The following is a 22,057-nucleotide window of genomic DNA, read 5'->3' as shown; positions in this document are numbered from 1 at the left end:
GCTATGAATGTGAAAGATAAGATGGATACACAAGGATGGATGGATATGATAGGATGGATAGATACGCAAAGCGATCTCATAGATGGAAGAACCCACTTTTAGATAGCGCCTGTTTACCAGGTTTTCACCATCTAAATCAATTGAATTTTTTCCATCTTTTATTTTTTTGTAATAGTTTTTGTTGTTTTTCATTGTTTTTGTATTTTCTCTTTTTATGCTTTTTAGGGATTTTTAGGTTTTTTCTACTTTTTCACTATTTTGGGTATTTTTGAGTGATACTTTTAAGCATAGAATTTCTTCAGACGCATAGTATTGATAGGCTCATCGAACCAATCTCCTTCTAGTGTAGATAATATGTATGCTCCTAAACCATATGTTGCTACCTCGACAAAGGAACCTAACCAGTTTGGCTCAAATTTACCTTTCTTTTCTCAATCTTGTTGATTTCATGGATTTTCTCTTAGAAATAGATCTCTAATATGAAAAATTCTTGGCTTAACTCTGTGATTGTAACTTCTCTCCATTCTCTATTGATATGCTTTCAAATGATCTAAAGCATTTTGTGATGCTCCTGAATCAGCTCAAGTTCTTGAAGTCTAGAGACTCACTATTCTTCTTCTAGGATAAGACCTTTCAAGGATACTTGTAGAGAAGATATCTCTAATTCTACTAGTAATATGTGGTGCAGGAGCACCTGAGCACCTGAATGCTCAAATCACAGCAGGTATAGCATTTTGTTGCAAATTAAGTATGTGTGTTTATTTTATGCTTCTATTAGGTTTAATAGGTTTTTTTTGTGGTGTAATGAGGTTTGGAACTCATTTTGTGTAAGAGTTTCCAAGATTTTTGGTTTTTCCTTAGTGGGCCAAAAATTGTCAATTTTGGGTCCAAATGAGCATTTTTGAATTTTTTATGTTGTAAATCCTTGAAAGGAATTGGAGCATGTTTATTTAGTGTTTCTAAATGATTTTGAGTCATTGGTTTGAGTGCCAAGTCATTGGAAGTCAAAATGCAATTTTTGAGCAACAAAAAGTTGTCAAAAAGTTGTCAAAAGTTGTCAAAAAAGTGGTTTTTGGTGGTTTTGGTTAGTTCCAGCCTATACCTGTCCATAAAAGGGCTTCAATAAGTTTTCACATGTATAAAAACCATGTTCCCATCATTGTATGGGTTGGTCATGTTGGAAAAGTAATAGAAATACTTATTTTGCTCTCATTTTTTGTGAGTTTTTAACTAGTTTTCTGTACTTTTGAGAGTACAGTCCGTACCATGGCTCCATGAGTCCGTACTACTCCTTTTTTTCATTGGTGTGACCTATCTTGATTTTTGAGTAGTGATCTCTTATCTTTTCTTGGGGTTTGGAACAATTTTTGTTTGGAGTGCTCTTGTGAAAGGCATTGTTTTGTGGTTCCAATGGAAGATCATTCATGGTCCAACTAATTTCTCCAAAGTCTCTTCATCCATGGCTTTGAGGGAATTTTTTGGATCTGTACAGACTATACCATACATCTATTTTCCTTTTCTAGCAATGTACAAGTGTTTGTAAACCCATGGCAAGTATATGAAGTGATCAACTTGGCTTGGGTATTCTTAATGTTGTGTGAATGGTACTTTATTGTTCATAGCACTGTACTTTGAAATTTTGAAGTACAATTAAGTTGGCAAGAGTTATTATTGCACTTTACCATCCTTTTCTCTCTCATGACTTGGTTGGATGCAAGAAGAAAAGGTGTAAATAGACTGAAAGACAGTGTGTCACTGTTTCATTGTTAAAACCTCAGTGCCAACCTCCCTCAAGGACAGTATGGAATGATGGATTCTTTCTTTTATGTATCAAGGAATGTATTTACAAATGCTTTTAATACTAATAAGACAAGATGCACAAGTTGGTTGTAAAGGACCTAAATAAGGATCCTAGAGAAATGTATTTTCTATCACAGTCTTATATGGTTGCCATGTTTTGTGACATCTTTTGAGTGTTCAAACTCATAAGATCCTTGAAGAAGATATATGTATTATTTTACCTTGTTATTAACACCTTCTTGCAGACCAAGGATAGAGTGAAGAAGCAAATCAAATAAAGAAAGAAAGTTGTAATCAGTTGTAAGACTGTTAAAGTGCAATGATGGCGGTTTATGAGCAACAGTCATAAGAAATCCCTTCTTATTTGCTTTGCAGGGTGTTCAAAATCATGTTAAGTCATTGTTGCATCTGAATTTGATATAACTTCATTGTATTTGGTTTACAAATATTGAAAATGTATGCAAAACACTAAAAACATTGCTGTCCCAGTCCTCTAGACTATTTTTTCTGTGTAAGGGCAGCAGTATGGCACTTGTTTGACATAATGATAATATCCTAAGTTGGCTTTTGGATCCTTGTAAGTTTTTTTTAGATGTCATAGAAATGTTTAAACATTCAATTTGGGTCTAGTATCATGGAGAAGACTTTTAAATTGCAAATCCTCACTAGAACCTTCAAAAACCCTTGAAAAATGCCTCTTTTGTGGGATAGTCCTCAAGCAGTCCGTACAGTACTTGCCATAGCAAAAATCCTTGATTATTCATCATAAATAGACCACATCTCCAAGGGTTTGTCATGAAGTTTAACAGATTGAGTAGGGTGAACAATTTTCACTAGAAACTAGGGCTAATTCTAGTAGCCTTTTTTGGAGCAAATTTGACAATTTCATGAAATCGGTAAGGAAGGAGAAGCAAATGATTGTTTCAAATCATAAAAATTGATGAGTTAAGCCCTGAGACACCCTACTACAAGATCCATAGCATTTCATTAAGTCATTTGATCAAAATTACCATTTGAACCTAGAAGTTGCCTTGAGTAAACCAACGTTCTTTGCACCCAACTTGGAAATTCTCATTCTTGAAAGGTGAAGGACAGTCAATAGACTTTGCAGACCTGTTTAGATGTTCAGTCAACACATTAATATGATTGAAATACTTAAAGGTACAAACAAGGTTAGGTAAACCATGGTTCTCCAACAGTTGCCCATTCCTGGAAGAGAGGAGATTCAGCCAGTTGGACAACCAAACTTGTTCATTTTTGGTGACACTCAAGAGGAACTCATTTCAGACTTGAATGCCTTAGCATGGAAGGTAAGGAGGAGTGATGTCCAATACAATAGGGTGCAAGTAGTGTTGAATAGAGAGGAGGAGATAGGAGAAAGGTTTAGAATAATCCCATTTGTGCCTAGGGATTGATTTGGGAAGCACATTGAGAACAAAAGCCCACCAACCTCAAAGAAGACCAACTTCTACTCTACCTCCTCATCAATATGGCTTTTGATCCATAGACTAAGCAATATGGAGTTTCCCTTATTGGTGTGTGGATGTTGGTTCGATATGCCCAAAGAGCAGGATTTAGCTGAATATGCTAGTCTTTACCAATTTCATTAACTATTTTCTTCAAGATCTTTAGGATTGTCTTATTTGATGCCTCAACTTTACCATTTCCCCATGGATAATATGTTGTAGAAAACCTATGTTGGATATGAAATTTCTCACATAGTTCCTTCATGTCTTGATTTTTAAATGGCCTCCCATTATCAATAATGATGGTCATAGGGACTCCATAGTGACAGATTATGTAATTCAGGATGAATGATGATATTTGCTTTCCTGTCACCTTTATCAAAGGCAATGCCTCAATCCATTTAGTGAAATACTCAGTAGTAGTCAAAATGAACTTATGTCCATTAGAAGATGAAGGATTTATTTTACCCACTAAGTCAAGACCCCATTGAGAGAATGAGTTAGAAATTGCCATAAGAAGTAGTTCTTGTGATGGTGCGTGAACGAGATTCCCATGGATTTGACATTATTTGCATTTCTTAGTGTATGTAAATGAATCTCTCTCCATAGTAGGCCAATAGTAACCCAATCAAATAAGTTTATTAGCTAGTGTTAAACCACTTGAGTGCATGCCACAAATACCTACATGGACTTCGTTAAGAACTTTCTCAGATTCCTCTTGTTTGAGACATCTCAGTAGAGTACTATCTAACCTCTTCTATATAAGGTATCAACAATGATAGTACATCAAGATGACTAACAGAGAAAATTTCTCTTTTGATTGTGGGATAGGTCAGGGGGAAGGATATTCTCTTTTAAGTATTGATAAGTTTGGCTATATAAGGATTGATCAGTTCTAGATATATGGCAAATCATGTGGGTATTCTGGGATTCAACAGTAGGATTCAAGATATCTTCCACCAATAATTCATAACATTGTTGATTTTCTTGATTCTACAAAAGAGATGCTGTTGTAGCCATTACATCTACTACTTTGTTGTCATTTCCTGGGATCTGAGTAAAAGATATTTCTTCAAAGTGTTCTTTCAAATATTCAACTAGTAGTTTATAGGGCATCAATTTGTCATTTTTAGTTTGATAATAATTATTTATCTAGTTGATTATGAGCTATGAATCACCATAAACATTCAATTCCTTGATGTTCCATTTAATGGCCATTTTGATCCCAATGACCAATGCCTCATATTGTGCAGCGTTGTTTGTGCATGGGAATCACAATTTGTATGATTTTGGCAATGTGTGACCTTGAGGTGTGATGAACAAGATTCCAGAACCTAATCCATATTGTGTATAGGAGCCATCAAAGTACAACTCCCAACAATTTATGCTAACTATCAGAATGTCTACATCAGGAAATTCAATATGCAATGGTGTGTCATCTTGCAAGGGTACTTCAACCAATTAATTAGTAATGACCCGTCATTTGATAACTTTTTGATCAGCATACTCTATATCAAACTCACTTAGTATCATAACCCATTTAGCCAATCTTCTTGTCAAAGTTGACTTTCTTAACAAGTGGATATATTTTTGCTATCAATTTTATAGAATGAGTTAGCATATAGTGTTGTAATTTCTAAGTTACAAATACAACTGCTAGACATGTCTTCTCAATTGATGTATAATTCAATTCATAGCCTACAAGTGGTATACTGATGTAATACACCACTCTTTATTTTCCTTCTTCATCATGTCATGCTAAAAGATCTCCTACTGTTGTTGTTGAAATGTAAAGCAACAATCATTTCCCTTTGATTGGTGATACCAGTATTGGAGGATTTGCAAGATATTCCTTGATTTGCAAAAAAGATTCCTCACACTTATGATCCCATTTGGATGGAAAATTCTTGTATAATAGGTGAGTGAAGGGATGACATCTATCTGTTGGCTGTGCAACAAATCTTCTAATCAATTGCAATCTCCCTTGTAGAGAACGCAATTGGCTTATGTTCTTAGGTGACTCCATCTTCATGATAGCTTTAACTTTTTCAGGATCTACTTCAATTCCACGAGATGATATAATGTACCCAAGAATTTTTCCAGAGGTAACTCCAAATGCACATTTCTTTGGACTCAATCTTAACTAATATTGTTCAATCCTATCAAATATCTTGTCCAAGATGTTCAAATGTTCTTTTCTTGTATGAGATTTTGCAAGTATGTCATCTACATAATCTTCCATAAATGTATGCATCATGTCATGGAAAATTGTTATCATGGCCCTCTAATAAGTTGCTTATGCATTTTTAAGCCCAAATGGCATGCCATTCCAGCAATAGGTACCCCATGCACAAGTGAATCCTATCTTTTCTTGATCTTCAGGGCCGATTCTTATTTGATTGTACCCCAAGAATCCCTCCATTAGGGAAAACATCTCATGTCCTATTGATAAGTCTACAATTATATCAATGTTGGGGAGTGGGAAATCATCTTTGGGACATGCTTTATTCAAATCTTTGAAGTCGGTGCAGACTCTTATGATTTTATCTGGTTTGGATACTAGTATAATGCTTGAAACCCATTCTAGATAGGCAACAAGACTTATGAAACCCACAACTAATAGTTTATTTAGCTCCATTTTGATGAGAGCGATATGTGGATGCATCTTCCTTAGCTTTTGTTTAATAGGTTTTTCTTTTGGATCCACATTGAGATTGCACATGATAAGATCTAGATCAAGTCTTGGCATGTCTACATAGGACAAAGCAAAAATTATCTGCCTTTGTTTGAATAATTCTATGTAGTATTTCTTTTCTTCATCTGATAATGATGCAGTAGGATGAAGGACCTTAGGATCCTTTGATGTGCCAATGTTTATTGCTTATGTTGGCTCTATCAATATAGCAGATCTCTCCTGAAAAATATACAAGGAGGATGTCAAAATTTCTATCTTCTCGTGCCTCAAGGAGGTTTTCACCATCAAATACATCCTTTATTTTTCCTCTTGATTGATCTAGTGTTTCCATGAAATGGTTTTTAGTACTAGGTGTTTTGCCTTGTTTTATTTCAATTTTGCGACTAGAAAGTTTGGCACTCTCCTGACTGCAAGAAGTGTTATTCAATTCATCGATGGAAGATATCTTAGGTTTGATTGGTTCAACGACATTAATATATATGGCTAAGTCATGATCATTGGAAAAGACATCCAATTCAGGGTTTTCTAGGTTATCACAATCAATTAGTTTTGGATGAAGCAGGGGTAGGTCATAGTCATTGTCATTGCTGGGTATTTCAAGGTTCATGATGTAATAGTCATAGTTTGGTGTAGAATAGGTTATGTCATAGATAAAACTCTCTTGAGGATAATCTCTCCCAAGTGCTCTCCAATTAGCTCTAACAAAATCAAGATTGGTATTTTACAATTCACTTTCAAGTGACTCATCATCTGACATTTGTCCCTCAAACAAATGGATTCTATCAACACATACATCTTTGATACTACATATTTGATACTACAGGTTCCTTCTTGGTCACTTTCAATAGATTCATTTGTGGATTGAAGTTGACATACTTGTGCACATGATATAGATGATTTTGTCACTATTTTCTTTGCTAGCTTTTGCCTTCTCTCAAACTTAGCTTCTTCTGGACTAATAGTCATTCTTGCTTGAATTTATACTAGTTCTTATGTAGTTATTCCATACCTTGGTATCTCTTTCTCAATGTTTTATATAGATTTGATATTTTATGTTTCCTTTTTTATCATTTCTTGTTCCTTCTCATTCTCTTTTCTTTGTTGTCTTGCACATGCTTCTTTCCTCTAAATTATGATTTCTTCTTGTCTTCTTTCCATCTCTATTATTTGTTTTGTGAAAAGTGTGTCCTCACCTATAACAACAACTTGTTCCTCATCATTTTCTTCACTTGATACATCATATGATGGATCTGGACCCCATTCATATTCATTTGAATCTGTTTCTGAATCATTGGCTAGAACCACACCACTATACCTAATAGGAATATTATATGGTGAGAAGAGTTCTTTGATTTTTTTCATTTGTTCTTTCACTTCTTCTAGAATATCTTGATCAGGTTCCATATTTTCTTGTACTCTTTGGATGTGTTTGCAACATTCTTCTTCTCTTTTGATAGCAAGTTCTTCCTGTTGTTTCTCATATTCTTCTTGTTTCTGATTGTTAGCTATTATTTCTGTTGCTTGATGTAGCTTTCCTTTCCATGGTTCTTCTTTAGGGATTTCTTTCTTTCATCACTTTGGATGTTGATAATCATGGTGCCTTTGCTTTGATTTAGAAAACCCAAGTCTTGATTTATCTTCCTTAGATTTTGTATGATGACAAATGGGTTTTGAAATACCTTCCTATTGCTTGCCAATTAGTCCTTTTCCTTCATATCCCATCTTTTGTATGCTCTTGTAACCATTTCCATATTGTATTGTGGGAAGATTAACTTCTGCAGCTATTACTATACTTTTGTTTTCATCTTTGTACAACCAACTAAGAATGTCCTTCTCTTTAGTTTCCTTTGCAAGTGTTCTAACTCTAACAAGTGCTCCATCAAACATTTCAACTGATTTCTGTGGGATCCATGGTTGAGCATTTGTAGGTTTTCAATATGATTTAGGTGAAAGTGGTAAGTTATGCAAAGAATACTTTCCCATTCCTTCATCATTTAATTTAACCTTTTTCTCAAAGTTTTCCCATAATTTTTCTTGAGTTTCTTTAGTGGGATAGACTGCTTCTTTGTTATGTGGAACTCTTGTATCTTGCATTGGTTTCAGATTATTGCAATATTGACTAGAGTCTATTGCTATAGTGATTTCTTGTCCATTATGAGGAAATTTTACACACTGATGATAGGTAGAAGGAATGCCTTGCATGCCATGAATCCATTGTTTTCCCAGAATAATGTTATAAGATAAATTCAAGTTTAGAACTTGGCACAATGTATCTTTTCCCACAAGTCCTATTTTGATCAGTAACACTACAATCCCTTTATAAGAATGCTCTTCCTCATCATAAGCCTTGATAGTTATTTTCTTCTTTGGATCCACTACATTTTCTGAATATCCCAAATCTTTTATTAAACTTAATGCACAAATGTTAAAGCCAGATCCACCATCTATGAGTACACATTTGATATGGGTTTTATGAATGGTGACTTCAATATGTAGGAGAGCATTATGAGGGTGTTGCAAGGATGCATCATCATTTTTAGAAAAGGATAATCAAATGTGGGGTTATGAGATGTCCCACCATGTTTTGGAATTGATCCATATCCAGGTCTTTTGAGAATGTTGTTTCTACTAGAGCTTTCTTAAATATTTTCTTATGTATAGGTGAAACTTTTAGGAGCTCCAAAATTGAAACTTGAGCAGGTATCTTTTGCTGTTATTCCACTAATTTTTATTGTCTTGAAGTGGATGTTGATTCATTTGTTATACCCAAAAATGTAACCTTTTCTTTGCTTCTTGTAATGACGTTGATTGGTTCTGAAGGTATTTTGTCTTTGACAATGATGACATTTACCTCATCATAATATGTGTAAGTATAATTTACCTTAGCTTTGCCCTTGTCATCATTTGGGTTGGATTGTTCACCTTTTTCATAATTTGGGAGTGGAGTTTTGAATGCTAGATGTGATTCATTCATTTTATGACCATCCACTATGATAGTTCCATTATTGATTAAATATTGAATACGGTGCTTCAATCTTTGACAATCATTGGTTTGGTGTCCTTTGTTTTGATGATAATTGCAAAAATGATTGTCATTCCACCAATTAGGTTTAACTTGAGGCTCATAATTTATTGCTTCTAGTAAGGTAATCAATTTGTTTGCAAGAAGAGTCTTCAAAGTTGATTCCAATGGTTCCCTAATGTTTGTGAATTACCTGTGAGGATTGGAGAAGAAAGACTTGGATTTACTGTTCTCTCGATTATTGTTATTTGGTACTTGACTTGATAATTTGAAGATTGGTTGTTTTTTGGTAGCATTGTTATTGTCATTTCCTCCATTGGTAACATTCCTATTCTTTGACCAAAATTGGGTTTGTCATTGTTATTGTTACCATTGTTGTTGTTGTTGTGATTGTTGTTATTGTTGTAATTTTTGTTGTAGGAACTGTTGTAGAGTTTTAAATCTCCTTTCTTTAGAACTGCATTCTCTATCTTTAGAAAATTTTCAATCATTTTAACAAAAGAAGGAGGACATTACATTTTAAGATGGTAACTCATTTCCCTGGTAAGGTTATCAATGAATATATCCATTTTCTCTTGATCTGGTACAACTCTTGCATATCTATTGAACATTCATCTTCATCACTGTAAAAGGACCATGAAAGGTTCACCATTTTTTTGCTTAGTGTTGCATAGATCTAGCATTGTTATCTCATGCCTTATGTTGTAGGAATATTGTGAGATAAATCTATTCACAAGTTCTTCAAAAGATTTAATCCCAAATTGTAGTCTTGAAAACCATTTCATTGATTGTCCACTTAAGCTTCTAGCAAATGGATGCATTAAGTAAGTTTCATTGTGTGCAAACTCCACACTCATCATTCAAAATTCCCTAATGTGATCTTGAGGATCATATTTTCCATCATATCTATCATATTTAGGAATTTCACAATGTTGTGGGAATGGTATCATGTTTAAATTCTTATCAAAAGGATATGGACAGATGTCCTCCAATGAATATTTCTTAGAACTTGTTCCATTTTGCATATCCTATATTTGTTGTTGCAAGGTTTGCATCTGTTGAGTGAGAGTTAACAAAGGATTACCAACACGGGTTCTTCTTGTATCTTCATAAGTTCTTCTATCACTACACTCTCTTCTTATTTAATCTTGGTTCTTTGCATCCTCATGGTCTTTTCTTTTTGTATCTCCTCTTGTTTCCTCAAGGTTTACTTGATTTACATCCTCATTATTGTGATCATCAGTGTTTTGATTGTTACTTGTTCCTACATCTTGTTTCAAACCTTCTATATTAAAAGCTTGTGGCAATTTAGCTCCTGAATTTGCCAACATTAGGATTTACTTTACCTTTTGTTTTTCCAAAAAAAATTCCATTAGTTTTTCAAATTTATAATCTTGTTCAAGGTCTCTAATGGTGTTATTTACTGCTTCTTCATCAACATCTGCATATCCAAATTGATGAAACATTGGATTTTCCTCTTCGATTTGTTTTTTTTGTCTTCTAAATTTCTTGTGTTGAGCTCTAGTCCAAACTAGCATGTGATTGATTTGAACTTCACAAGTTTTTTATTTTCTAAATGCAACTCAAAAGGTAATCACTGATTTAGGAAGATAAGATTTGTTGATTTTACCACCGTTATTAGTGCATTGTGATAAGGCATCTTTTTGTTGAAAGGCATGTGCTTACAAAAGTTCTCTATCAAACTCCATTCTGTAACCACATAAATAGTGATGAAAATGATGTAGGAATGTTCTATGTTTTAGCAAGATTTTGTGATTGATGTATAAGAATTTCCTCTTCTTCAAGTTAGTCTTCCAACTTGGTTTTCCCTTTTTGAGGCAATATCTAAAAGTCATATAAGCATGTAATGATTTTCAAGTTTTTTGATTCCAATGTGAGTGCAATCTTGATTTTTATAAAACCTAGGTTCAAAGAGGAACTATATATCCAAGATAATGAACAAAGGATGATATGATCAAGTTTTGTGATAAAGGATTTGATATATCCTGATATGAAACTAATAATGATGTTGATTTGCACTTGAGATGGTTGAATCACTAACTTGTTGGTTGTTTTATGCTTATGGTATTTTTGGAAAAAAGCCTATTTGATTGATAAGTTAATTGTTTGACTAGCTTGAAGACTTGTGATTGTTGAAGACAAATCTATTCGAAAAAGGGTATCTAAAGCTGATGTTGAAATTTTGGTCTAATATGTGGAAGTGCTCACTGTTTCAAATGTGGGAAAACAAATGCTCTAACTTGCACAACAAATGCGTTGCTTTGTTGAATGGAAATGCTGCTCTGCACCATAAAAGTGTTAAATTAAGGCACAAAAGGGTTGTTTTAGTTGTAAAAGCATTGTTTTGTTGAGAAAATGCATGATTTTAAAGGTCAAAAGCATTGTACTATTGATAAAAAGTGTTTTTTTAACATGCAAAAGCATTGTTCTGAGTTGCAAAAGCACTCTTCTGCATTACAAAAGTATGATTCTTACTGTGTTTAAAGAATTTCTCAGTTTTCCAACAAGTGTTGGATCTTTACTCATTTCAGGATGATGATTTTTTTAAAAAGTTTTTGACCATTTTGAGAACATTTTGCAAACACAAAAGACACAATGTTTAGAAATGAAAGTACACAAGCAATCACTAGTCCTATGGTAGGCCAAGACAATAATTGTTGAATCTCACATAGGGTTTCCCCCAAGGCTACGCTTATTCAGAGCATATATTTAGGTGCTTTACTCCATTGGCTCCACCCTCAACACTCTCTTCTCTGGGGCAGCCAAGCACTAGTTTCCATGAAAACTCCCCATGACAAACTTCATATCTCTACTAAGAATCATATGTGTGTGAGCCGCTTTAGAGGTTCAACCTCGTACGCTAATAATTAGAAGGATTTTGGCTGCTAATACAAATGGTTTTTAGTAAGGGCTTTTGGTCATGTGGCCATACATGTGATGCTCTCCACTCTGTAAATACATAAGGTTCACAGCCTATAGAGGTTACACTCCATAGGGTTTATGGGGAAACATAGTGTCGATATGAACTAATCAACACATGTTGTCAATGAATTTCTTCATAGACATGATTTATTTAAGAGTGGATTGGAAGGACTTGATATTAGCCCATTTCCACTTGGGCCATTTCCCTCTCACTAGCCCCCTTAAGGAAGCTCAAGAAGGCAGGCCCTCTAAAGGTAAAACATGAAAAATAAAAGGTCTAGATTTTTTATCACAGTATTAGGGTGAGAGAATACTTGCTTAATAATTTCAAACTAGCACACTAGACAATGGTTCTTTTACCCTTTAGATTACCTATTGCAACCACCTTACTGAAAACACACGATGAAAGTTGCATGTTATTCATTTACCTCTTATTTAAGCTAGGTGAAACATGTATGATTTTTTACTTCCCAGAGTACTCTTAGTTAAACTAAGTGAGGAAATGCATGAAAATTGCTCAAAATAAACCTTGCATGCACATAAGTCAGTAGTCACAAATGCACTATTCTACTACTTAATTGCATGATTTCAACAATAAAAGCGCTAACCTATTTAGCATATGTATTAACCAAAGCAGTAAAAGCGCTATCCTATTAAGTAAATACATTTCTAGATTGCACATAAGCATGAATCTAACTTACAAATGTGTTAAATTGATTTCTACGAGAATAAGATAGGATATTAGAAGGATATGTGTGAGGCCTGGTCCCCACGGTGGGAGCCAAAAAAGTATCCACTTAAGTTTCACCTTAGAGATTAAACTTGCAAACTCATTAGTCTATCATGAAAATATAACTCAAGCTTCAACTAATGAAACAACATGAAATGAAAAAGAAAAAGAAATTGTTATACCTTCATGGATTATGTCTCATTGTGTTCTAACCCCATTGTTCTTGGTTGCAGATGATTTTTCTCTTAGATAAGCATTGGTAGCTTCCAAGATGGCAACTGTGGAATGGACTGATAATTGATATGATATGCAAATCTAAACTATGAAAATGATTTATGCTAAATTTCTCAAAACATCTAAAAATGCTAAGCACATGAACTCATGGATGCAAAGATAAAGACTCCTAGAATGACTGTAAGATTAGCTATTAGTTTCAAAAATGGCTTAGGAGACCTCTATTTAAATATTTTTGAGTGCACAAGCTTAGGTGGCAGAGATCAACGGTCAACTTCCTCCAAAGACATAGGAAGGTTGGAGAAAATATAGGAAGGTTGAGGAATGTGTGTACGTACACATTATTTGAAAAATAAAATGAATGTTGAAGATAAGGGTGCGGATGAGTTGGCAAAGAAGAAGTGATGTGTATATGAGGGGAGTTAGAAAAGGGAGATTAAATAATTAAGAAATTATTTAATTGAAAATACTATAAGATAGTCCATAGAAGAATAATTAAACATTAGATATTTAATTAATTGATTAGAATAAAAGCTAAATGAATTAATTAATAAAATGTCTCAATTAAATTAATTAATATTTTCAAATTAACTATTTAATAGAAGAATAATTATTTAATAAATAGTAAATATTTATTTAATTGTTCATATCCAATTTTATGTGTATACAAAAGTATTGAAATTAGAGATGTTAGATTGAGAGGGAGGAATAACATTGTTAAATGAAGGAAGACATTGAGAATAAGGAGGTGGGACATTTGGTAGGTAGATATTAGAGAAGATTGGGTAACAAATGGAAGACTCATAGGAGGAATGAAGGAATTGTGATTGAAGGATTTTCCCCCTTGAATAACATTTATAGGTGGTGTAGGTGATTGGCTAACAAGGGGAACACTCATGGTAGGAGGAATGAAAGAAGAGGGATTTCCCCCATGACTAACACTTGTGGGTATGATATTTTGTGTAGAGGTAGCCATGATGTTTGATGTGCAGGTCGCAATACTAGTCATAGGAGTTATCAAATTAATGGAATTATTAACTTGACTAGCAGGTTGTGTAAAATGTGATAGTATGATAAAATAATAAGTATCCAGTAAAATATTGAGAGGGGGGTGAATCTGTATATTGAAAAACTGATACAAAGTTCCCAAACTCAAACTTAGTCAAACAAAGTAAACATGTCTCAGTCAAGATCAATATTCATAAGAATGCTTGACATCAACCGGTTTAATTGTTATGACAACTTTAACAGTAAACAACTTCAATCTTGTGAACATCAACAAAGCTTAATAATAACTCAACATTTCAATCTCTCAATGCTTCTACTTAACATGTCTTATCAGAAATTAACCAAATCAACAAATAAGATCACAACCATAAAAGCATTCACCACTTGACACAAATGTTTATACGTGGAAAACCCAAATATGTAAAAACCACGGTGAGATGAGACTCACAAGGATAGCTATTTGAACTCTTTTGAAGTTTGCCTTGTTAGGAGTCAAGCCTATTAAAGCTTTACAATAAGTCATGTTAAGAACTAATTCCGGTTAGGAATCACCCGATTAAGGGATTTACAAATATGCCTTGATTAAAAGCACAATACCCTGTTAGGAGTAACCTCCCTGTAGGATTTAAGAATCCAAGCTAATGGACCACCTTGTTAGAGGATTTAATGAGTAACCAAGCTTGTTAGAGCTTACCTTGTTAAGGGATTTTACTTCTACTATAATTGTTAGAAAACAATAGGTTTTCTTGATTTGTCAGAGTAGTACTATATTTGCTTGATCAAATCCTTCTAAGCTTCAATCTACCTTCACTCAAAGTGAAGATCCATTCACTAGTTGAGCAACTGCACACTCAACAGGTTTTCTACCAATCTTGCCAACAACCTTTACAACAACTTCGTCGACCTTAAATAGAAATCAATCAGGTTGGTAACACAACAAAAACCTAATTCTCATCATCGAGATTACAAACAAGTCATTATAATCTTGACCATTAGAAATCATGACAATCTCTTCACATTCTTCAAGAAAATTCTAATTGCTCCATGATCACCATTTCATAGGACTTTGTAACTCATCACACACTATGCATTAAATGCCATCCACTTTGCTCCTTTCCTATACAATAACAAATGTGCCAAAACAATTTGAACATATCCTCATTCAATGATCACACATGTCTCCATCATTACTGCTTATCAGATAATAAACCATCAAACTTGATCAGTTAGGGTTTAATAACTGATAGGGTTTATAGGTTACAATGCATAGAAAGGTTTAACCCTTTACACCGGTTCACTGGTTTATCTCACAAACGTAACATACAGGTTTACAACATTTTCCACTAAGCTCTCTTTACCGGTTACTAGCCAATATCAAAAACAACAATATCAGCAATAACATGAATACCATTACTGGTCCAATTAAGATCAATGACAACATATCATTAATGCAATCTCTATCCAAAATATCAACAAAATAGAGGGCTTCAACGCAACTCTTCATGGGCATAATATTAGAATCAACAATATGAGAAATACCATGCAAGATATCGACACCATGTTTATCACTTTGAATAATTCTTTTTAATCCTTCAATCACTAGGAGAGATTCATTTTCCGCATATTCTTGACTCATCCATTGTTGAAGATTGCCAAATTGTTTATCCATCTTCGCTAATTGGTCAATGGATACCCTAGTTAGTGATTCCTCCTCATCATAAGAATTATCAAGAGGATAAATAGGGACATCTGTAAAATTATCTAAGAACCACCAATATCCTCATTGAAAAAGCTAGCCAAATTAAGCTCCATCTCCTAAATAATTAAACCTTGGGAAGCCTTTGTTGGATTTGTTTATTGTCATTTCTACTACAAGGATATGTTCTTGTTAATGATGTCAACATATTCTGGTTAGTTTGGAAAGAGTTTCTAATCCGGTTTTGAAGTTTGGTTTTGCTAATCAATGTTTTGTGGAATCTGCTATTTCCTCTGGTATATTTCAGTGTGATCAGATCTTGTGCTGAGACTTTGGGATATTGATTGGGATGATATTGTGTATCTTCATTTCAGATGGTTCATGTTTTTGTTCTCTTCATGATATCTTTCTTCATGACAGTTGCTAATTGGTTGTGTTCTTGAGCTTTGAGATGTTGATCGATGAAGATTTGAAAAATGGTGTTGTTGCAACTATTTTGGAGGGTTATAATGTGTTTATTGGTGTTTCCTAGTCGTGTCCTATTTTTTTTGGTGATCCGCATTGATCTTTGTGTGAGTTTTTGGTGATTTCTATGAACCAGTGATGATTTTTCATGTTATGTGGTATTTTCGGTGGATGTGATCATTTGGAAATTTTAATTAGGTCCATGTTATGTAATATAAATCATTATATTGGTCTAGTGATTGATATTTGTATCGTGTAATGTAATTTTTATAATTATGAGTTGAGGGTTAGGGTTTAGCCGATCTTGTTATCAAGGTTGATGATTTGTATTTATAGGTGAGATACTTATGTAATTTAGGTGTCGATATTATGTCTGCATTATTAGAGAGAGGTGATTGTGAGAACAAGAGACTTATCATTTAGTGTAGTGTTGAGGTGAGGTTGGTGTTACAGAGCAGACATTTGTGTTGAACTAGAGCTATCATCAAGAATTTGTAGATGCTATCATTGCATTTCATTTCTTCTGGATTGTAGTCTCAATCATATTATAAGTTAGTGAGACTTCCCTGAGGGTTATAGCCTTTCGGGAAAATATGTTTTGAGAAGTGAGCTCTAGGCAGTGTACCTAAATGCATGTGCATTCCTCATTGTAATATTTTCACATACTACTATAGAGTATTTATTAGCCATTTGGAGGAATTGATTATGTGTTGCATTGATGTTTTGTCATTGATGTCAACACTAGTTATTTTAGATGCTTTATCGACACCCTTCTGGTCGTGGTAGGTTATTTGGTTTCTGGTTGGATTAGATCTGGTATGCTCCGATATGTTTGAGTTATGGAATTGGCTTATTCATGCTACTCAGATTCACATTCAGTTAGTTGGTTTTGATTTGGTGATCGGATGCTATCATGTTTTACTAGTAAGCTTGGTTTGTTGTTCTAGCGAGGGTTTCACTGACAGATCTTTGTTGAAGATCTTTGATGATATGCATAAGTGGTATCGGTGTGGCATCTAGTGGAGATTCAGGATGTTGATGGTGATCATGTTTGAGACTTGGTTGATTGGGATCATTTCTTTAGTGTGTGTGGACCTAAATTGGGTCCCAGTTTATCTAGGTTATGGACCGACTTAATGTAACATGTGGATTGGACCTCTTGATGTGTTTTCAAGATGTCTTATGGGTTGGATATTATTTGTTTGGTCTTTGACTGACATGTTTTGTAATTTATGTAATTGTTTTATTGTCTAATGGTCAACCTGATTGTTCATGGTCGAGGATTTGTATATATATGATGTAAGATCTCATTGTAGATCATATGGGAATGGGATATGTGAGGATGCAGTGAGCTAATAATGTAATAATCATTTAGGTAGAGGATTTGGTTGATCATTGGTGATCGAGTTGGGTTTATGTAAGAGAATTTAGTACTCTAGTATTGAGATTAATCGAAACTATATCCAGGCATAGGAGATGTTATCTTTGCAATTCATTTTTTCTTTCAGATTGTAGTCTAGATTTCTATGTAACCAGTGAGACTCCTTTTATGATGAGCAGTGCGCTCTAGGTTGTTGGCCTTCCTACAAGTGCAGGCCCCTCAATTGTAATTAACATACTTACTAAAAAAGTATTATCTTACTATGGGTAGGCTTCCCACCATGGTTTTTCCCTTTACTAGGTTTTCCATGTACAAATCTTGGTGTCATGTGGATGGTATTTATTCTCTGATTGTTGTTAATTTTATCTTTTATTTTGGTATTTGGTTTATGCATTTCGGTATTGATCTTTTGGGTTATGGTATTAAATTTTTAATTACTTAAGGCTCCAGTAATCTGAGACAACTGATTGACCCCGCCCCCCCCCCCTCTCAGTTGTCTTCTGGTTATTTGAACTATCTAACAATTGGTTGAAAGCTATGGAAGAAGAATTAGATCAGATAGAGAAGAATAACACATGGACTTTAGTTCTCTGGCCTAAAAATAAGAATATTATTGGAACTAAATGGGTTTTTAGGAATAAACTGAATGAAGATGGTCAAGTTGTAAGGAATAAAGATAGATTGGTTTGCAAAGGATATTCTCAGAAGGAAGGAACTGATTATGGTGAAACTTTTGCACCTATAGCTAGGATTGAAGTTGTAAGATTAATTCTTGCCTATGCTGCACATAAGAGCTACAAGGTTTGTTAGATGGATGTTAAGTGTGCCTTTTTGAATGGGGACCTTGATGAGGAAGTTTATATTGAGCAACTTGATGGTTTTTCACTTTTAGATGATAAAAACATGGTTTGCAGGTTAAGAAAAGATTTATATGGATTGAAACAAGAACCTAGATCTTGCCATGCAAGCTTAGATAAATATCTTTTGAAGCTTGGTTTCACTAAAGGTAATGCTAATAGTAATCTATATTATAAGGTCATTAATGATGATATACTGATTATGGAGGTTTTTGTTGATGACATCATTTTTGGAGGTGAAGATAAGTTGTGCATGGAATTTACTAAAAATATGGAGAAAGAATTTGAAATGTCTATGATTGGGGAAATGCAATTTTTCTTAGGTTTGCAGATAACTCAAGCTGATAAAGGTATTTTCATCTGTCAAACTAAGTATGCTAGGGAATTGATGAAGAAATTTGGCATCGAAGATTCTAAACCAAGAAGTAATCCTATGGTTACAAGTGAGAAAATGACAACAAAAGATGTTTCTAAACTGGTAAATCCTACAAGATACAAGTCTATGATTGGAGGTATGCTATATTTGACTCAGACTAGGCTTGACACAATGAATGTTGTTTGTATTGCATCAAGATATCAGAGTGATCCTAGAGAAAATCATGAGAGTACGATGAAAAGAATTTTTAGATACTTGCAAGGTACATCTGAATATCATTTATGGTACCCTAAGGATGATGAATTTACTTTATACCCATTTGGAACCTCCAAGATATATTGAAAAATGGGACTTAGGTTTTGAGTTTGACTGGGTTAACCCACCTAGGGCCAATTAAGCCTATTAGGCCTACCAATTAGAGAATTGGACATAAAAATTCACTAGTCAAAATGGAACTTGAAGGAGGCTTGGTCTAGGGTCTGTACATCATCAAGGATACATAAGGTGCCAACCTTTTACTCCCACACATCTTCTAGTCACCGCTATCTTCAGTTTCTCCCTCAACAGGCTTGCCACATCCCTTATGCCAAGCCTAGGGAATCATGCTAAAGAATAGAGATTCTGCTCCAAACTTCACAAGAACTACCAAATAATCTATGTAATAACCCATTCTAACATTACACAAAGGCTCAACAAGTTCCCATGGTGGAATGTTAGAATTTGAACCTATTTGCATCCAAACCCTGATTTTAAGGGTTTCTCAGACCTGTTAGACTTCCAAGTGATGGGTCTCCCATATTATTACACTTCAATCCTTCTAAACAAAATCCAAAGTGAAGGTAAGTCACTAGCCTATCCAACCATGAACTCTGATTAGTGATGCCAATCCATACCTGACCGTACAAGTGTAGAAAATAGTCAATTTGTAGGAAAGACACAAGAATGCAATAAAAGAAAAATCTCCAAATTATTTCAGAATCTCCAAAATTACATTCTCTATCAGTTTTAGAGGTTTAAAAAATTCCTTGGAACCTCTTCAACTAATTACAATGACCATGCATAACCAACTAGTCGGTGGAAGCAACAATTTGCAAAAATTGTCAAAGTTGCACTTAGCAACTTTTTAGCAACAATTACAAAGTTGACACATTTGTGACTCCATGTAACTTCAATATTCACAACACAACCTAAGAGACCCTAAAATAGAAATATTGCACCCTTGGAAGGCCTTTGATCAGTTTTGACCACCCTGGAGCCTAAAGGGCTTATTACAACAAAGATGACCTCATAGAAATTGTAACTCAACATAAGTAAAGGGCCTTCAAGGACTTATTACAAACACATTCAAAACATCCCAAAAAACAAGAAAAGATAAAGAGATTGATCCTTGGGAACTGGACCATTTCTTTAGCATGTGTGGTTCTAAATTGGGTCTCAGTTTATCTAGGTTATGGACCAGCTTAATGTAACATGTGGATTAAAACTCTCGATGTGTTTCTAGGATGTCTTATGGGTTGGATATTATTTGTTTGGTCTTTGTCTGACTTCTTTTGTAATTATGTAATTTTTTTATTGTCTGGTGGTCAACCTGATTGTTTATAGTTGAGGGTTTGTATATATATGATGTAAGATCTCATTGTAGATCATATGTGAATGGGATATGTGAGGATGTAATGCATGAATAATGTAATAATTATTTAGGCAGAGGATTTGGTCAATCATTGGTGATCGAGTTGGATTTATGTAAGAGGATTTAGTCCTTTGGTATTCAGCTTAACCGGAACTGTACTCTGGCATAGGAGATGCTATCTTTACAGTTCATTCTTTCTTTCAGATTATAGTCTGGATTTCTATATAGTCAATGAGACTCCTTTTGTGATGAGAATTATGCTCTAAGCTATTGGCCTTCTTGCAAGTCGAGGCCCCTCAATTGTAATTCACATACTTACTGTAGAAGTATTATCTAACTATGGGTAGGCTTCCCACCATGGTTTTTCCCTTAATTGGGTTTTTCACATTCAAATCTTGGTGTCATGTGGATGGTATTTATTCTTTGATTGTTGTTTATGCTTAATTGGTTTATTTGCTATTTTGATATTTGGTTTATGCATTTTGGTATTGATCTTTTGGGTTCTGGTATTAAAGTTTTAATTGCTTAAGGTTTTGGTAATCTGAGACAATTTATTCACCACCCCTATCTTAGTTGTCTTTTGGTTATTTGAACTGACTAACAATATCATCTTATTGTGGGTAAGTTCCCACTATGTTTTTTCCCTTAACTGGGTTTTTCACGTCAAAATCTTAGTGTTGTGTGTTGTGTTGTTAATTTTCTTATTTGATTCATTGCTACAGTTTATCAGTTTATGGTTTGAATTTTAATCTACTTTGATCTGGGAAGATTGATTCACCCTCCCCCCTCTTAGTCTTCCTTCTTGATTTCTGCTAACAATTGGTATCGGAGCTAGATCCTCTGGTAGAAGCTTAATCGTTTGAGGAGATCTGAGATGGTAGCTCAAGGTATTCTTTTCAAGAAGGATAGTTTGAGGTTTGATGGAAGTAACTATACTATATGGAAGAGCCAGATGGAGGTGCATTTGAAATGTCTTGGAGAAGATTATTGGAAGATTAATAAGAATGTCTGTTGTTCCTTAGAATGGACCATCCACTCCTAATGAGGTTAAGGAAGTAGAATATAACATCAGAGTGAAGGAAGCATTGCTTAATGCCCTGACTGATTTTGGAATGACAAATGTTATGGGACCTTAGACCACACATGAGATCTAGGAGAAGCTTGAGATCCTATATGAAGGTCATAGCCAAGTGAAATTTTATAATTTGTAGAGCTTGAAGGGAAAATATGAGATATTGAAGATGGGAGATGATGAGAACATACATTCATACATGACTAAAGTGAATGAACTTGTCCTTGATATTAGGAATGTCGGTGGAAAGATGGAGGAAGATGACATTTTTGCTAAAGTGCTGAGATCTTTGCTACTTGCTTATAAACATAAGGTTGCTACTATTGATGAGATCAAGAGTGTGACTACAGTGACAATAGATTTGTTGGTTGGAAAACTTGCTGCATTTGAGCTAAGTAAATTTGGAGAATCACATGGAAAGTCTAAGACTGCATTTAAAGCATCAACATCAGTATTCGGTAAGTAGAAGTATGATCTTGATGAGTGCAGGATATCCAGATATGAAATAGAAAGAAGATAGATAGAAGAGAAATAAAAAGAGCTTGATGAGATTGAAGCACTAATTGCTCAGATATTTCCTAAAGGTGTCGGTAAGTATGATGGAAATTTACCCTTGAAATGTTTTTCTTGTAATAAGATAGGACATTTTGCTTCTAGACATCCAGAGAGAATGGCTAAGTTT

The sequence above is a fragment of the Cryptomeria japonica genome, unplaced genomic scaffold, assembly GCF_030272615.1.
Source record: "Cryptomeria japonica unplaced genomic scaffold, Sugi_1.0 HiC_scaffold_12, whole genome shotgun sequence".
Taxonomy (NCBI): domain Eukaryota; kingdom Viridiplantae; phylum Streptophyta; class Pinopsida; order Cupressales; family Cupressaceae; genus Cryptomeria; species Cryptomeria japonica.
Note: the sequence above shows the minus strand (reverse complement) of the source record.